Here is a 19301-nt window from a genome sequence, read left to right as displayed (position 1 = left end):
TAGTCATTTCATCGATTCACACTAATTTGGAGCCGTTGTTTTTTATTTAGAGTCGTCACAGAGCCATTACCACACAGGTCACCATTTCTGACGGCCGTCAGAATGTGTGACCCACAATTTAAAAAAAATATGTTTTAAGAATGTTTGTTCCCACCTTAACTGCTTCCCAAAGGCTTTACAACTTCGAAATATACTTTTGTTGTAGTTATTTAATCGATTCACACTAATCTGGAGCCATTTTTTCTGATTTGGAGTCATCACAGAACCAATACAACAGAGGACACCATTTCTGACAGCCGTCAGAATGTGTGACCCAAAAATATTTATATTTTTAAGAATGTGTTCCCACCGTAACTGCTTCCCAAAGGTATTCAAACTTTCAAAAATGGTTTGGGGTAGTCATTTCATCGATTCACACTAATTTGGAGCCGTTGTTTTTTATTTAGAGTCGTCACAGAGCCATTACCACACAGGTCACCATTTCTGACGGCCGTCAGAATGTGTGCCCCCCCCCAAAAAAGATGTTTTAAGAATGTGTGTTCCCACCCTAACTGCTTCCTAAAGGTATTACAATTTCGACAGATCGTTTGGGGTACTTATTTAATCGATTCACATTAATCTGGAGCCGTTGTTTTTTATTTAGAGTCGTCACAGAGCCATTACCACACAGGTCACCATTTTTGACGGCCGTCAGAATGAGTGACCCACAATTTAAAAAAAATATGTTTTAAGAATGTTTGTTCCCACCTTAACTGCTTCCCAAAGGCTTTACAACTTCGAAATATACTTTTGTTGTAGTTATTTAATCGATTCACACTAATCTGGAGCCATTTTTTCTGATTTGGAGTCATCACAGAGCCAATACAACAGAGGACACCATTTCTGACAGCCGTCAGAATGTGTGACCCAAAAATATTTATATTTTTAAGAATGTGTTCCCACCGTAACTGCTTCTCAAAGGTATTCACATTTCGAAAGATGGTTTGAGTAGTTATTTAATCGATTCACACAAATCTTGAGCCGTTGTTTCTAATTTAGAGTCGTCATAGAGCCATTACCACACAGGTCACCATTTCTGACGGCCGTCAGAATGTGTGACCCACAATAATAAAAAAAAATGTTTTAAGAATGTGTGTTCCCACCGTAAATGCTTCCCAAAGGTATTAAAACTTTCAAAGATGGTTTGGGGTAGTCATTTCATCGATTCACACTAATTTGGAGCCGTTGTTTTTTATTTAGAGTCGTCACAGAGCCATTACCACACAGGTCACCATTTCTGACGGCCGTCAGAATGTGTGACCCACAATTAAAAAAAAATATGTTTTAAGAATGTTTGTTCCCACCTTAACTGCTTCCCAAAGGCTTTACAACTTCGAAATATACTTTTGTTGTAGTTATTTAATCGATTCACACTAATCTGGAGCCATTTTTTCTGATTTGGAGTCATCACAGAACCAATACAACAGAGGACACCATTTCTGACAGCCGTCAGAATGTGTGACCCAAAAATATTTATATTTTTAAGAATGTGTTCCCACCGTAACTGCTTCCCAAAGGTATTCAAACTTTCAAAAATGGTTTGGGGTAGTCATTTCATCGATTCACACTAATTTGGAGCCGTTGTTTTTTATTTAGAGTCGTCACAGAGCCATTACCACACAGGTCACCATTTCTGACGGCCGTCAGAATGTGTGCCCCCCCCAAAAAAAGATGTTTTAAGAAAGTGTGTTCCCACCCTAACTGCTTCCTAAAGGTATTACAATTTCGACAGATCGTTTGGGGTACTTATTTAATCGATTCACATTAATCTGGAGCCGTTGTTTTTTATTTAGAGTCGTCACAGAGCCATTACCACACAGGTCACCATTTTTGACGGCCGTCAGAATGAGTGACCCACAATTTAAAAAAAATATGTTTTAAGAATGTTTGTTCCCACCTTAACTGCTTCCCAAAGGCTTTACAACTTCGAAATATACTTTTGTTGTAGTTATTTAATCGATTCACACTAATCTGGAGCCATTTTTTCTGATTTGGAGTCATCACAGAGCCAATACAACAGAGGACACCATTTCTGACAGCCGTCAGAATGTGTGACCCAAAAATATTTATATTTTTAAGAATGTGTTCCCACCGTAACTGCTTCCCAAAGGTATTCAAACTTTCAAAAATGGTTTGGGGTAGTCATTTCATCGATTCACACTAATTTGGAGCCGTTGTTTTTTATTTAGAGTCGTCACAGAGCCATTACCACACAGGTCACCATTTCTGACGGCCGTCAGAATGTGTGCCCCCCCCAAAAAAAGATGTTTTAAGAAAGTGTGTTCCCACCCTAACTGCTTCCTAAAGGTATTACAATTTCGACAGATCGTTTGGGGTACTTATTTAATCGATTCACATTAATCTGGAGCCGTTGTTTTTTATTTAGAGTCGTCACAGAGCCATTACCACACAGGTCACCATTTTTGACGGCCGTCAGAATGAGTGACCCACAATTTTAAAAAAATATGTTTTAAGAATGTTTGTTCCCACCTTAACTGCTTCCCAAAGGCTTTACAACTTCGAAATATACTTTTGTTGTAGTTATTTAATCGATTCACACTAATCTGGAGCCATTTTTTCTGATTTGGAGTCATCACAGAGCCAATACAACAGAGGACACCATTTCTGACAGCCGTCAGAATGTGTGACCCAAAAATATTTATATTTTTAAGAATGTGTTCCCACCGTAAGTGCTTCTCAAAGGTATTCACATTTCGAAAGATGGTTTGAGTAGTTATTTAATCGATTCACACAAATCTTGAGCCGTTGTTTCTAATTTAGAGTCGTCATAGAGCCATTACCACACAGGTCACCATTTCTGACGGCCGTCAGAATGTGTGACCCACAATAATAAAAAAAAATGTTTTAAGAATGTGTGTTCCCACCGTAAATGCTTCCCAAAGGTATTAAAACTTTCAAAGATGATTTGGGGTAGTCATTTCATCGATTCACACTAATTTGGAGCCGTTGTTTTTTATTTAGAGTCGTCACAGAGCCATTACCACACAGGTCACCATTTCTGACGGCCGTCAGAATGTGTGACCCACAATTTAAAAAAAATATGTTTTAAGAATGTTTGTTCCCACCTTAACTGCTTCCCAAAGGCTTTACAACTTCGAAATATACTTTTGTTGTAGTTATTTAATCGATTCACACTAATCTGGAGCCATTTTTTCTGATTTGGAGTCATCACAGAACCAATACAACAGAGGACACCATTTCTGACAGCCGTCAGAATGTGTGACCCAAAAATATTTATATTTTTAAGAATGTGTTCCCACCGTAACTGCTTCCCAAAGGTATTCAAACTTTCAAAAATGGTTTGGGGTAGTCATTTCATCGATTCACACTAATTTGGAGCCGTTGTTTTTTATTTAGAGTCGTCACAGAGCCATTACCACACAGGTCACCATTTCTGACGGCCGTCAGAATGTGTGCCCCCCCCCAAAAAAGATGTTTTAAGAATGTGTGTTCCCACCCTAACTGCTTCCTAAAGGTATTACAATTTCGACAGATCGTTTGGGGTACTTATTTAATCGATTCACATTAATCTGGAGCCGTTGTTTTTTATTTAGAGTCGTCACAGAGCCATTACCACACAGGTCACCATTTTTGACGGCCGTCAGAATGAGTGACCCACAATTTAAAAAAAATATGTTTTAAGAATGTTTGTTCCCACCGTAACTGCTTCCCAAAGGCTTTACAACTTCGAAATATACTTTTGTTGTAGTTATTTAATCGATTCACACTAATCTGGAGCCATTTTTTCTGATTTGGAGTCATCACAGAGCCAATACAACAGAGGACACCATTTCTGACAGCCGTCAGAATGTGTGACCCAAAAATATTTATATTTTTAAGAATGTGTTCCCACCGTAACTGCTTCTCAAAGGTATTCACATTTCGAAAGATGGTTTGAGTAGTTATTTAATCGATTCACACAAATCTTGAGCCGTTGTTTCTAATTTAGAGTCGTCATAGAGCCATTACCACACAGGTCACCATTTCTGACGGCCGTCAGAATGTGTGACCCACAATAATAAAAAAAAATGTTTTAAGAATGTGTGTTCCCACCGTAAATGCTTCCCAAAGGTATTAAAACTTTCAAAGATGGTTTGGGGTAGTCATTTCATCGATTCACACTAATTTGGAGCCGTTGTTTTTTATTTAGAGTCGTCACAGAGCCATTACCACACAGGTCACCATTTCTGACGGCCGTCAGAATGTGTGACCCACAATTTAAAAAAAATATGTTTTAAGAATGTTTGTTCCCACCTTAACTGCTTCCCAAAGGCTTTACAACTTCGAAATATACTTTTGTTGTAGTTATTTAATCGATTCACACTAATCTGGAGCCATTTTTTCTGATTTGGAGTCATCACAGAACCAATACAACAGAGGACACCATTTCTGACAGCCGTCAGAATGTGTGACCCAAAAATATTTATATTTTTAAGAATGTGTTCCCACCGTAACTGCTTCCCAAAGGTATTCAAACTTTCAAAAATGGTTTGGGGTAGTCATTTCATCGATTCACACTAATTTGGAGCCGTTGTTTTTTATTTAGAGTCGTCACAGAGCCATTACCACACAGGTCACCATTTCTGACGGCCGTCAGAATGTGTGCCCCCCCCCAAAAAAGATGTTTTAAGAAAGTGTGTTCCCACCCTAACTGCTTCCTAAAGGTATTACAATTTCGACAGATCGTTTGGGGTACTTATTTAATCGATTCACATTAATCTGGAGCCGTTGTTTTTTATTTAGAGTCGTCACAGAGCCATTACCACACAGGTCACCATTTTTGACGGCCGTCAGAATGAGTGACCCACAATTTAAAAAAAATATGTTTTAAGAATGTTTGTTCCCACCTTAACTGCTTCCCAAAGGCTTTACAACTTCGAAATATACTTTTGTTGTAGTTATTTAATCGATTCACACTAATCTGGAGCCATTTTTTCTGATTTGGAGTCATCACAGAGCCAATACAACAGAGGACACCATTTCTGACAGCCGTCAGAATGTGTGACCCAAAAATATTTATATTTTTAAGAATGTGTTCCCACCGTAAGTGCTTCTCAAAGGTATTCACATTTCGAAAGATGGTTTGAGTAGTTATTTAATCGATTCACACAAATCTTGAGCCGTTGTTTCTAATTTAGAGTCGTCATAGAGCCATTACCACACAGGTCACCATTTCTGACGGCCGTCAGAATGTGTGACCCACAATAATAAAAAAAAATGTTTTAAGAATGTGTGTTCCCACCGTAAATGCTTCCCAAAGGTATTAAAACTTTCAAAGATGGTTTGGGGTAGTCATTTCATCGATTCACACTAATTTGGAGCCGTTGTTTTTTATTTAGAGTCGTCACAGAGCCATTACCACACAGGTCACCATTTCTGACGGCCGTCAGAATGTGTGACCCACAATTTAAAAAAAATATGTTTTAAGAATGTTTGTTCCCACCTTAACTGCTTCCCAAAGGATTTACAACTTCGAAATATACTTTTGTTGTAGTTATTTAATCGATTCACACTAATCTGGAGCCATTTTTTCTGATTTGGAGTCATCACAGAACCAATACAACAGAGGACACCATTTCTGACAGCCGTCAGAATGTGTGACCCAAAAATATTTATATTTTTAAGAATGTGTTCCCACCGTAACTGCTTCTCAAAGGTATTCACATTTCGAAAGATGGTTTGAGTAGTTATTTAATCGATTCACACAAATCTTGAGCCGTTGTTTCTAATTTAGAGTCGTCATAGAGCCATTACCACACAGGTCACCATTTCTGACGGCCGTCAGAATGTGTGACCCACAATAATATAAAAAAAAAGATGTTTTAAGAATGTGTGCTCCCTCTGTAACTGCTTCCCAAAGGTATTACAATTTCGAAAGATCGATAGGGTAGTTATTTAATCGATTCACACTAATCTGGAGCCATTTTTTCTTATTTAGAGTCAGCATAGAGCCATTACCACACAGGTCACCATTTCTGACGGCCGTCAGAATGTATGACCCACAATAATAAATAAAAAAATGTTTTAAGAATGTGTGTTCCCACCGTAAATGCTTCCCAAAGGTATTAAAACTTTCAAAGATGGTTTGGGGTAGTTATTTCATCGATTCACACTAATTTGGAGCCGTTGTTTTTTATTTAGAGTCGTCACAGAGCCATTACCACACAGGTCACCATTTCTGACGGCCGTCAGAATGTGTGACCCACAATTAAAAAAAAATATGTTTTAAGAATGTTTGTTCCCACCTTAACTGCTTCCCAAAGGCTTTACAACTTCGAAATATACTTTTGTTGTAGTTATTTAATCGATTCACACTAATCTGGAGCCATTTTTTCTGATTTGGAGTCATCACAGAACCAATACAACAGAGGACACCATTTCTGACAGCCGTCAGAATGTGTGACCCAAAAATATTTATATTTTTAAGAATGTGTTCCCACCGTAACTGCTTCCCAAAGGTATTCAAACTTTCAAAAATGGTTTGGGGTAGTCATTTCATCGATTCACACTAATTTGGAGCCGTTGTTTTTTATTTAGAGTCGTCACAGAGCCATTACCACACAGGTCACCATTTCTGACGGCCGTCAGAATGTGTGCCCCCCCCCAAAAAAGATGTTTTAAGAATGTGTGTTCCCACCCTAACTGCTTCCTAAAGGTATTACAATTTCGACAGATCGTTTGGGGTACTTATTTAATCGATTCACATTAATCTGGAGCCGTTGTTTTTTATTTAGAGTCGTCACAGAGCCATTACCACACAGGTCACCATTTTTGACGGCCGTCAGAATGAGTGACCCACAATTTAAAAAAAATATGTTTTAAGAATGTTTGTTCCCACCTTAACTGCTTCCCAAAGGCTTTACAACTTCGAAATATACTTTTGTTGTAGTTATTTAATCGATTCACACTAATCTGGAGCCATTTTTTCTGATTTGGAGTCATCACAGAGCCAATACAACAGAGGACACCATTTCTGACAGCCGTCAGAATGTGTGACCCAAAAACATTTATATTTTTAAGAATGTGTTCCCACCGTAACTGCTTCTCAAAGGTATTCACATTTCGAAAGATGGTTTGAGTAGTTATTTAATCGATTCACACAAATCTTGAGCCGTTGTTTCTAATTTAGAGTCGTCATAGAGCCATTACCACACAGGTCACCATTTCTGACGGCCGTCAGAATGTGTGACCTACAATAATAAATAAAAATGTTTTAAGAATGTGTGTTCCCACCGTAAATGCTTCCCAAAGGTATTAAAACTTTCAAAGATGGTTTGGGGTAGTCATTTCATCGATTCACACTAATTTGGAGCCGTTGTTTTTTATTTAGAGTCGTCACAGAGCCATTACCACACAGGTCACCATTTCTGACGGCCGTCAGAATGTATGACCCACAATTAAAAAAAAATATGTTTTAAGAATGTTTGTTCCCACCGTAAATGCTTCCCAAAGGTATTAAAACTTTCAAAGATGGTTTGGGGTAGTTATTTCATCGATTCACACTAATTTGGAGCCGTTGTTTTTTATTTAGAGTCGTCACAGAGCCATTACCACACAGGTCACCATTTCTGACGGCCGTCAGAATGTGTGACCCACAATTTAAAAAAAATATGTTTTAAGAATGTTTGTTCCCACCTTAACTGCTTCCCAAAGGCTTTACAACTTCGAAATATACTTTTGTTGTAGTTATTTAATCGATTCACACTAATCTGGAGCCATTTTTTCTGATTTGGAGTCATCGCAGAGCCAATACAACAGAGGACACCATTTCTGACAGCCGTCAGAATGTGTGACCCAAAAATATTTATATTTTTAAGAATGTGTTCCCACCGTAACTGCTTCTCAAAGGTATTCACATTTCGAAAGATGGTTTGAGTAGTTATTTAATCGATTCACACAAATCTTGAGACTCTGTTTCTAATTTAGAGTCGTCATAGAGCCATTACCACACAGGTCACCATTTCTGACGGCCGTCAGAATGTGTGACCCACAATAATAAAAAAAAAAAGATGTTTTAAGAATGTGTGCTCCCTCTGTAACTGCTTCCCAAAGGTATTACAATTTCGAAAGATCGTTAGGGTAGTTATTTAATCGATTCACACTAATCTGGAGCCATTTTTTCTTATTTAGAGTCAGCATAGAGCCATTACCACCGAGGTCACCATTTCTGACGGCCGTCAGAATGTGTGACCCACAATAATAAATAAAAAAATGTTTTAAGAATGTGTGTTCCCTCTGTAACTGCTTCCCAAAGGTATTAAAACTTTCAAAGATGGTTTGGGGTAGTTATTTCATCGATTCACACTAATCTTGAGCCGTTGTTTCTAATTTAGAGTCGTCATAGAGCCATTACCACACAGGTCACCATTTCTGACGGCCGTCAGAATGTGTGACCCACAATAATAAAAAAAAATGTTTTAAGAATGTGTGTTCCCACCGTAAATGCTTCCCAAAGGTATTAAAACTTTCAAAGATGGTTTGGGGTAGTCATTTCATCGATTCACACTAATTTGGAGCCGTTGTTTTTTATTTAGAGTCGTCACAGAGCCATTACCACACAGGTCACCATTTCTGACGGCCGTCAGAATGTGTGACCCACAATTTAAAAAAAATATGTTTTAAGAATGTTTGTTCCCACCTTAACTGCTTCCCAAAGGATTTACAACTTCGAAATATACTTTTGTTGTAGTTATTTAATCGATTCACACTAATCTGGAGCCATTTTTTCTGATTTGGAGTCATCACAGAACCAATACAACAGAGGACACCATTTCTGACAGCCGTCAGAATGTGTGACCCAAAAATATTTATATTTTTAAGAATGTGTTCCCACCGTAACTGCTTCTCAAAGGTATTCACATTTCGAAAGATGGTTTGAGTAGTTATTTAATCGATTCACACAAATCTTGAGCCGTTGTTTCTAATTTAGAGTCGTCATAGAGCCATTACCACACAGGTCACCATTTCTGACGGCCGTCAGAATGTGTGACCCACAATAATATAAAAAAAAAGATGTTTTAAGAATGTGTGCTCCCTCTGTAACTGCTTCCCAAAGGTATTACAATTTCGAAAGATCGATAGGGTAGTTATTTAATCGATTCACACTAATCTGGAGCCATTTTTTCTTATTTAGAGTCAGCATAGAGCCATTACCACACAGGTCACCATTTCTGACGGCCGTCAGAATGTATGACCCACAATAATAAATAAAAAAATGTTTTAAGAATGTGTGTTCCCACCGTAAATGCTTCCCAAATGTATTAAAACTTTCAAAGATGGTTTGGGGTAGTTATTTCATCGATTCACACTAATTTGGAGCCGTTGTTTTTTATTTAGAGTCGTCACAGAGCCATTACCACACAGGTCACCATTTCTGACGGCCGTTAGAATGTGTGCCCCCCCCAAAAAAGATGTTTTAAGAATGTGTGTTCCCACCCTAACTGCTTCCTAAAGGTATTACAATTTCGACAGATCGTTTGGGGTACTTATTTAATCGATTCACATTAATCTGGAGCCGTTGTTTTTTATTTAGAGTCGTCACAGAGCCATTACCACACAGGTCACCATTTTTGACGGCCGTCAGAATGAGTGACCCACAATTTAAAAAAAATATGTTTTAAGAATGTTTGTTCCCACCTTAACTGCTTCCCAAAGGCTTTACAACTTCGAAATATACTTTTGTTGTAGTTATTTAATCGATTCACACTAATCTGGAGCCATTTTTTCTGATTTGGAGTCATCACAGAGCCAATACAACAGAGGACACCATTTCTGACAGCCGTCAGAATGTGTGACCCAAAAACATTTATATTTTTAAGAATGTGTTCCCACCGTAACTGCTTCTCAAAGGTATTCACATTTCGAAAGATGGTTTGAGTAGTTATTTAATCGATTCACACAAATCTTGAGTCGTTGTTTCTAATTTAGAGTCGTCATAGAGCCATTACCACACAGGTCACCATTTCTGACGGCCGTCAGAATGTGTGACCCACAATAATAAAAAAAAAATGTTTTAAGAATGTGTGTTCCCACCGTAAATGCTTCCCAAAGGTATTAAAACTTTCAAAGATGGTTTGGGGTAGTCATTTCATCGATTCACACTAATTTGGAGCCGTTGTTTTTTATTTAGAGTCGTCACAGAGCCATTACCACACAGGTCACCATTTCTGACGGCCGTCAGAATGTGTGACCCACAATTTTAAAAAAATATGTTTTAAGAATGTTTGTTCCCACCTTAACTGCTTCCCAAAGGATTTACAACTTCGAAATATACTTTTGTTGTAGTTATTTAATCGATTCACACTAATCTGGAGCCATTTTTTCTGATTTGGAGTCATCACAGAACCAATACAACAGAGGACACCATTTCTGACAGCCGTCAGAATGTGTGACCCAAAAATATTTATATTTTTAAGAATGTGTTCCCACCGTAACTGCTTCTCAAAGGTATTCACATTTCGAAAGATGGTTTGAGTAGTTATTTAATCGATTCACACAAATCTTGAGCCGTTGTTTCTAATTTAGAGTCGTCATAGAGCCATTACCACACAGGTCACCATTTCTGACGGCCGTCAGAATGTGTGACCCACAATAATAAAAAAAAAAGATGTTTTAAGAATGTGTGCTCCCTCTGTAACTGCTTCCCAAAGGTATTACAATTTCGAAAGATCGATAGGGTAGTTATTTAATCGATTCACACTAATCTGGAGCCATTTTTTCTTATTTAGAGTCAGCATAGAGCCATTACCACACAGGTCACCATTTCTGACGGCCGTCAGAATGTATGACCCACAATAATAAATAAAAAAATGTTTTAAGAATGTGTGTTCCCACCGTAAATGCTTCCCAAATGTATTAAAACTTTCAAAGATGGTTTGGGGTAGTTATTTCATCGATTCACACTAATTTGGAGCCGTTGTTTTTTATTTAGAGTCGTCACAGAGCCATTACCACACAGGTCACCATTTCTGACGGCCGTCAGAATGTGTGACCCACAATTAAAAAAAAATATGTTTTAAGAATGTTTGTTCCCACCTTAACTGCTTCCCAAAGGCTTTACAACTTCGAAATATACTTTTGTTGTAGTTATTTAATCGATTCACACTAATCTGGAGCCATTTTTTCTGATTTGGAGTCATCACAGAACCAATACAACAGAGGACACCATTTCTGACAGCCGTCAGAATGTGTGACCCAAAAATATTTATATTTTTAAGAATGTGTTCCCACCGTAACTGCTTCCCAAAGGTATTCAAACTTTCAAAAATGGTTTGGGGTAGTCATTTCATCGATTCACACTAATTTGGAGCCGTTGTTTTTTATTTAGAGTCGTCACAGAGCCATTACCACACAGGTCACCATTTCTGACGGCCGTCAGAATGTGTGACCCCCCCCAAAAAAGATGTTTTAAGAATGTGTGTTCCCACCCTAACTGCTTCCTAAAGGTATTACAATTTCGACAGATCGTTTGGGGTACTTATTTAATCGATTCACATTAATCTGGAGCCGTTGTTTTTTATTTAGAGTCGTCACAGAGCCATTACCACACAGGTCACCATTTCTGACGGCCGTCGGAATGTGGGACCCACAATAATAATAAAAAATGTTTTAAGAATGTGTGTTCCCACCGTAACTGCTTCCCAAAGGTATTAAAACTTTCAAAGATGGTTTGGGGAAGTTATTTCATCGATTCACACTAATTTGGAGCCGTTGTTTTTTATTTAGAGTCGTCACAGAGCCATTACCACACAGGTCACCATTTCTGACGGCCGTCAGAATGTGTGACCCACAATTTAAAAAAAATATGTTTTAAGAATGTTTGTTCCCACCTTAACTGCTTCCCAAAGGCTTTACAACTTCGAAATATACTTTTGTTGTAGTTATTTAATCGATTCACACTAATCTGGAGCCATTTTTTCTGATTTGGAGTCATCACAGAACCAATACAACAGAGGACACCATTTCTGACAGCCGTCAGAATGTGTGACCCAAAAATATTTATATTTTTAAGAATGTGTTCCCACCGTAACTGCTTCCCAAAGGTATTCAAACTTTCAAAAATGGTTTGGGGTAGTCATTTCATCGATTCACACTAATTTGGAGCCGTTGTTTTTTATTTAGAGTCGTCACAGAGCCATTACCACACAGGTCACCATTTCTGACGGCCGTCAGAATGTGTGCCCCCCCCCCCAAAAAGATGTTTTAAGAATGTGTGTTCCCACCCTAACTGCTTCCTAAAGGTATTACAATTTCGACAGATCGTTTGGGGTACTTATTTAATCGATTCACATTAATCTGGAGCCGTTGTTTTTTATTTAGAGTCGTCACAGAGCCATTACCACACAGGTCACCATTTCTGACGGCCGTCAGAATGTGTGACCCACAATTTAAAAAAAATATGTTTTAAGAATGTTTGTTCCCACCTTAACTGCTTCCCAAAGGCTTTACAACTTCGAAATATACTTTTGTTGTAGTTATTTAATCGATTCACACTAATCTGGAGCCATTTTTTCTGATTTGGAGTCATCACAGAACCAATACAACAGAGGACACCATTTCTGACAGCCGTCAGAATGTGTGACCCAAAAATATTTATATTTTTAAGAATGTGTTCCCACCGTAACTGCTTCTCAAAGGTATTCACATTTCGAAAGATGGTTTGAGTAGTTATTTAATCGATTCACACAAATCTTGAGCCGTTGTTTCTAATTTAGAGTCGTCATAGAGCCATTACCACACAGGTCACCATTTCTGACGGCCGTCAGAATGTGTGACCCACAATAATATAAAAAAAAAGATGTTTTAAGAATGTGTGCTCCCTCTGTAACTGCTTCCCAAAGGTATTACAATTTCGAAAGATCGATAGGGTAGTTATTTAATCGATTCACACTAATCTGGAGCCATTTTTTCTTATTTAGAGTCAGCATAGAGCCATTACCACACAGGTCACCATTTCTGACGGCCGTCAGAATGTATGACCCACAATAATAAATAAAAAAATGTTTTAAGAATGTGTGTTCCCACCGTAAATGCTTCCCAAAGGTATTAAAACTTTCAAAGATGGTTTGGGGTAGTTATTTAATCGATTCACACTAATTTGGAGCCGTTGTTTTTTATTTAGAGTCGTCACAGAGCCATTACCACACAGGTCACCATTTCTGACGGCCGTCAGAATGTGTGACCCACAATTAAAAAAAAATATGTTTTAAGAATGTTTGTTCCCACCTTAACTGCTTCCCAAAGGCTTTACAACTTCGAAATATACTTTTGTTGTAGTTATTTAATCGATTCACACTAATCTGGAGCCATTTTTTCTGATTTGGAGTCATCACAGAACCAATACAACAGAGGACACCATTTCTGACAGCCGTCAGAATGTGTGACCCAAAAATATTTATATTTTTAAGAATGTGTTCCCACCGTAACTGCTTCCCAAAGGTATTCAAACTTTCAAAAATGGTTTGGGGTAGTCATTTCATCGATTCACACTAATTTGGAGCCGTTGTTTTTTATTTAGAGTCGTCACAGAGCCATTACCACACAGGTCACCATTTCTGACGGCCGTCAGAATGTGTGCCCCCCCCCCAAAAAGATGTTTTAAGAATGTGTGTTCCCACCCTAACTGCTTCCTAAAGGTATTACAATTTCGACAGATCGTTTGGGGTACTTATTTAATCGATTCACATTAATCTGGAGCCGTTGTTTTTTATTTAGAGTCGTCACAGAGCCATTACCACACAGGTCACCATTTTTGACGGCCGTCAGAATGAGTGACCCACAATTTAAAAAAAATATGTTTTAAGAATGTTTGTTCCCACCTTAACTGCTTCCCAAAGGCTTTACAACTTCGAAATATACTTTTGTTGTAGTTATTTAATCGATTCACACTAATCTGGAGCCATTTTTTCTGATTTGGAGTCATCACAGAGCCAATACAACAGAGGACACCATTTCTGACAGCCGTCAGAATGTGTGACCCAAAAATATTTATATTTTTAAGAATGTGTTCCCACCGTAACTGCTTCTCAAAGGTATTCACATTTCGAAAGATGGTTTGAGTAGTTATTTAATCGATTCACACAAATCTTGAGCCGTTGTTTCTAATTTAGAGTCGTCATAGAGCCATTACCACACAGGTCACCATTTCTGACGGCCGTCAGAATGTGTGACCCACAATAATAAATAAAAATGTTTTAAGAATGTGTGTTTCCACCGTAAATGCTTCCCAAAGGTATTAAAACTTTCAAAGATGGTTTGGGGTAGTCATTTCATCGATTCACACTAATTTGGAGCCGTTGTTTTTTATTTAGAGTCGTCACAGAGCCATTACCACACAGGTCACCATTTCTGACGGCCGTCAGAATGTGTGACCCACAATTTAAAAAAAATATGTTTTAAGAATGTTTGTTCCCACCTTAACTGCTTCCCAAAGGCTTTACAACTTCGAAATATACTTTTGTTGTAGTTATTTAATCGATTCACACTAATCTGGAGCCATTTTTTCTGATTTGGAGTCATCACAGAACCAATACAACAGAGGACACCATTTCTGACAGCCGTCAGAATGTGTGACCCAAAAATATTTATATTTTTAAGAATGTGTTTCCACCGTAACTGCTTCCCAAAGGTATTCAAACTTTCAAAAATGGTTTGGGGTAGTCATTTCATCGATTCACACTAATTTGGAGCCGTTGTTTTTTATTTAGAGTCGTCACAGAGCCATTACCACACAGGTCACCATTTCTGACGGCCGTCAGAATGTGTGCCCCCCCCCCCAAAAAGATGTTTTAAGAATGTGTGTTCCCACCCTAACTGCTTCCTAAAGGTATTACAATTTCGACAGATCGTTTGGGGTACTTATTTAATCGATTCACATTAATCTGGAGCCGTTGTTTTTTATTTAGAGTCGTCACAGAGCCATTACCACACAGGTCACCATTTTTGACGGCCGTCAGAATGAGTGACCCACAATTTAAAAAAAATATGTTTTAAGAATGTTTGTTCCCACCTTAACTGCTTCCCAAAGGCTTTACAACTTCGAAATATACTTTTGTTGTAGTTATTTAATCGATTCACACTAATCTGGAGCCATTTTTTCTGATTTGGAGTCATCACAGAGCCAATACAACAGAGGACACCATTTCTGACAGCCGTCAGAATGTGTGACCCAAAAACATTTATATTTTTAAGAATGTGTTCCCACCGTAACTGCTTCTCAAAGGTATTCACATTTCGAAAGATGGTTTGAGTAGTTATTTAATCGATTCACACAAATCTTGAGTCGTTGTTTCTAATTTAGAGTCGTCATAGAGCCATTACCACACAGGTCACCATTTCTGACGGCCGTCAGAATGTGTGACCCACAATAATAAATAAAAATGTTTTAAGAATGTGTGTTCCCACCGTAAATGCTTCCCAAAGGTATTAAAACTTTCAAAGATGGTTTGGGGTAGTCATTTCATCGATTCACACTAATTTGGAGCCGTTGTTTTTTATTTAGAGTCGTCACAGAGCCATTACCACACAGGTCACCATTTCTGACGGCCGTCAGAATGTATGACCCACAATTAAAAAAAAATATGTTTTAAGAATGTTTGTTCCCACCGTAAATGCTTCCCAAAGGTATTAAAACTTTCAAAGATGGTTTGGGGTAGTTATTTCATCGATTCACACTAATTTGGAGCCGTTGTTTTTTATTTAGAGTCGTCACAGAGCCATTACCACACAGGTCACCATTTCTGACGGCCGTCAGAATGTGTGACCCACAATTTAAAAAAAATATGTTTTAAGAATGTTTGTTCCCACCTTAACTGCTTCCCAAAGGCTTTACAACTTCGAAATATACTTTTGTTGTAGTTATTTAATCGATTCACACTAATCTGGAGCCATTTTTTCTTATTTAGAGTCATCACAGAGCCAATACAACAGAGGACACCATTTTTGACAGCCGTCAGAATGTGTGACCCAAAAATATTTATATTTTTAAGAATGTGTTCCCACCGTAACTGCTTCTCAAAGGTATTCACATTTCGAAAGATGGTTTGAGTAGTTATTTAATCGATTCACACAAATCTTGAGACTCTGTTTCTAATTTAGAGTCGTCATAGAGCCATTACCACACAGGTCACCATTTCTGACGGCCGTCAGAATGTGTGACCCACAATAATAAATAAAAAAAGATGTTTTAAGAATGTGTGCTCCCTCTGTAACTGCTTCCCAAAGGTATTACAATTTCGAAAGATCGTTAGGGTAGTTATTTAATCGATTCACACTAATCTGGAGCCATTTTTTCTTATTTAGAGTCAGCATAGAGCCATTACCACCGAGGTCACCATTTCTGACGGCCGTCAGAATGTGTGACCCACAATAATAAATAAAAAAATGTTTTAAGAATGTGTGTTCCCTCTGTAACTGCTTCCCAAAGGTATTAAAACTTTCAAAGATGGTTTGGGGTAGTTATTTCATCGATTCACACTAATCTTGAGCCGTTGTTTCTAATTTAGAGTCGTCATAGAGCCATTACCACACAGGTCACCATTTCTGACGGCCGTCAGAATGTGTGACCCACAATAATAAAAAAAAATGTTTTAAGAATGTGTGTTCCCACCGTAAATGCTTCCCAAAGGTATTAAAACTTTCAAAGATGGTTTGGGGTAGTCATTTCATCGATTCACACTAATTTGGAGCCGTTGTTTTTTATTTAGAGTCGTCACAGAGCCATTACCACACAGGTCACCATTTCTGACGGCCGTCAGAATGTGTGCCCCCCCCAAAAAAGATGTTTTAAGAATGTGTGTTCCCACCCTAACTGCTTCCTAAAGGTATTACAATTTCGACAGATCGTTTGGGGTACTTATTTAATCGATTCACATTAATCTGGAGCCGTTGTTTTTTTTATTTAGAGTCGTCACAGAGCCATTACCACACAGGTCACCATTTCTGACGGCCGTCAGAATGTGTGACCCACAATTTAAAAAAAATATGTTTTAAGAATGTTTGTTCCCACCTTAACTGCTTCCCAAAGGCTTTACAACTTCGAAATATACTTTTGTTGTAGTTATTTAATCGATTCACACTAATCTGGAGCCATTTTTTCTGATTTGGAGTCATCACAGAGCCAATACAACAGAGGACACCATTTCTGACAGCCGTCAGAATGTGTGACCCAAAAATATTTATATTTTTAAGAATGTGTTCCCACCGTAACTGCTTCTCAAAGGTATTCACATTTCGAAAGATGGTTTGAGTAGTTATTTAATCGATTCACACAAATCTTGAGACGTTGTTTCTAATTTAGAGTCGTCATAGAGCCATTACCACACAGGTCACCATTTCTGACGGCCGTCAGAATGTGTGACCCACAATAATAAATAAAAATGTTTTAAGAATGTGTGTTCCCACCGTAAATGCTTCCCAAAGGTATTAAAACTTTCAAAGATGGTTTGGGGTAGTCATTTCATCGATTCACACTAATTTGGAGCCGTTGTTTTTTATTTAGAGTCGTCACAGAGCCATTACCACACAGGTCACCATTTCTGACGGCCGTCAGAATGTATGACCCACAATTAAAAAAAAATATGTTTTAAGAATGTTTGTTCCCACCGTAAATGCTTCCCAAAGGTATTAAAACTTTCAAAGATGGTTTGGGGTAGTTATTTCATCGATTCACACTAATTTGGAGCCGTTGTTTTTTATTTAGAGTCGTCACAGAGCCATTACCACACAGGTCACCATTTCTGACGGCCGTCAGAATGTGTGACCCACAATTTAAAAAAAATATGTTTTAAGAATGTTTGTTCCCACCTTAACTGCTTCCCAAAGGCTTTACAACTTCGAAATATACTTTTGTTGTAGTTATTTAATCGATTCACACTAATCTGGAGCCATTTTTTCTGATTTGTAGTCATCACAGAACCAATACAACAGAGGACACCATTTCTGACAGCCGTCAGAATGTGTGACCCAAAAATATTTATATTTTTAAGAATGTGTTCCCACCGTAACTGCTTCTCAAAGGTATTCATATTTCGAAAGATGGTTTGAGTAGTTATTTAATCGATTCACACAAATCTTGAGCCGTTGTTTCTAATTTAGAGTCGTCATAGAGCCATTACCACACAGGTCACCATTTCTGACGGCCGTCAGAATGTGTGACCCACAATAATAAATAAAAAAAGATGTTTTAAGAATGTGTGCTCCCTCTGTAACTGCTTCCCAAAGGTATTACAATTTCGAAAGATCGTTAGGGTAGTTATTTAATCGATTCACACTAATCTGGAGCCATTTTTTCTTATTTAGAATCAGCATAGAGCCATTACCACCGAGGTCACCATTTCTGACGGCCGTCAGAATGTGTGACCCACAATAATAAATAAAAAAATGTTTTAAGAATGTGTGTTCCCTCTGTAACTGCTTCCCAAAGGTATTAAAACTTTCAAAGATGGTTTGGGGTAGTTATTTAATCGATTCACACTAATTTGGAGCCGTTGTTTCTAATTTAGAGTCGTCATAGAGCCATTACCACACAGGTCACCATTTCTGACGGCCGTCAGAATGTGTGCCCCCCCCAAAAAAAGATGTTTTAAGAATGTGTGTTCCCACCCTAACTGCTTCCTAAAGGTATTACAATTTCGACAGATCGTTTGGGGTACTTATTTAATCGATTCACATTAATCTGGAGCCGTTGTTTTTTATTTAGAGTCGTCACAGAGCCATTACCACACAGGTCACCATTTCTGACGGCCGTCAGAATGTGGGACCCACAATAATAATAAAAAATGTTTTAAGAATGTGTGTTCCCACCGTAACTGCTTCCCAAAGGTATTAAAACTTTCAAAGATGGTTTGGGGAAGTTATTTCATCGATTCACACTAATTTGGAGCCGTTGTTTTTTATTTAGAGTCGTCACAGAGCCATTACCACACAGGTCACCATTTCTGACGGCCGTCAGAATGTGTGACCCACAATTTAAAAAAAATATGTTTTAAGAATGTTTGTTCCCACCTTAACTGCTTCCCAAAGGCTTTACAACTTCGAAATATACTTTTGTTGTAGTTATTTAATCGATTCACACTAATCTGGAGCCATTTTTTCTGATTTGGAGTCATCACAGAACCAATACAACAGAGGACACCATTTCTGACAGCCGTCAGAATGTGTGACCCAAAAATATTTATATTTTTAAGAATGTGTTCCCACCGTAACTGCTTCCCAAAGGTATTCAAACTTTCAAAAATGGTTTG

Source organism: Hypomesus nipponensis, chromosome 6 (assembly GCF_054491055.1).
Source record: "Hypomesus nipponensis isolate SF chromosome 6, ASM5449105v1, whole genome shotgun sequence".
NCBI lineage: Eukaryota > Metazoa > Chordata > Actinopteri > Osmeriformes > Osmeridae > Hypomesus > Hypomesus nipponensis.
Note: the sequence above shows the minus strand (reverse complement) of the source record.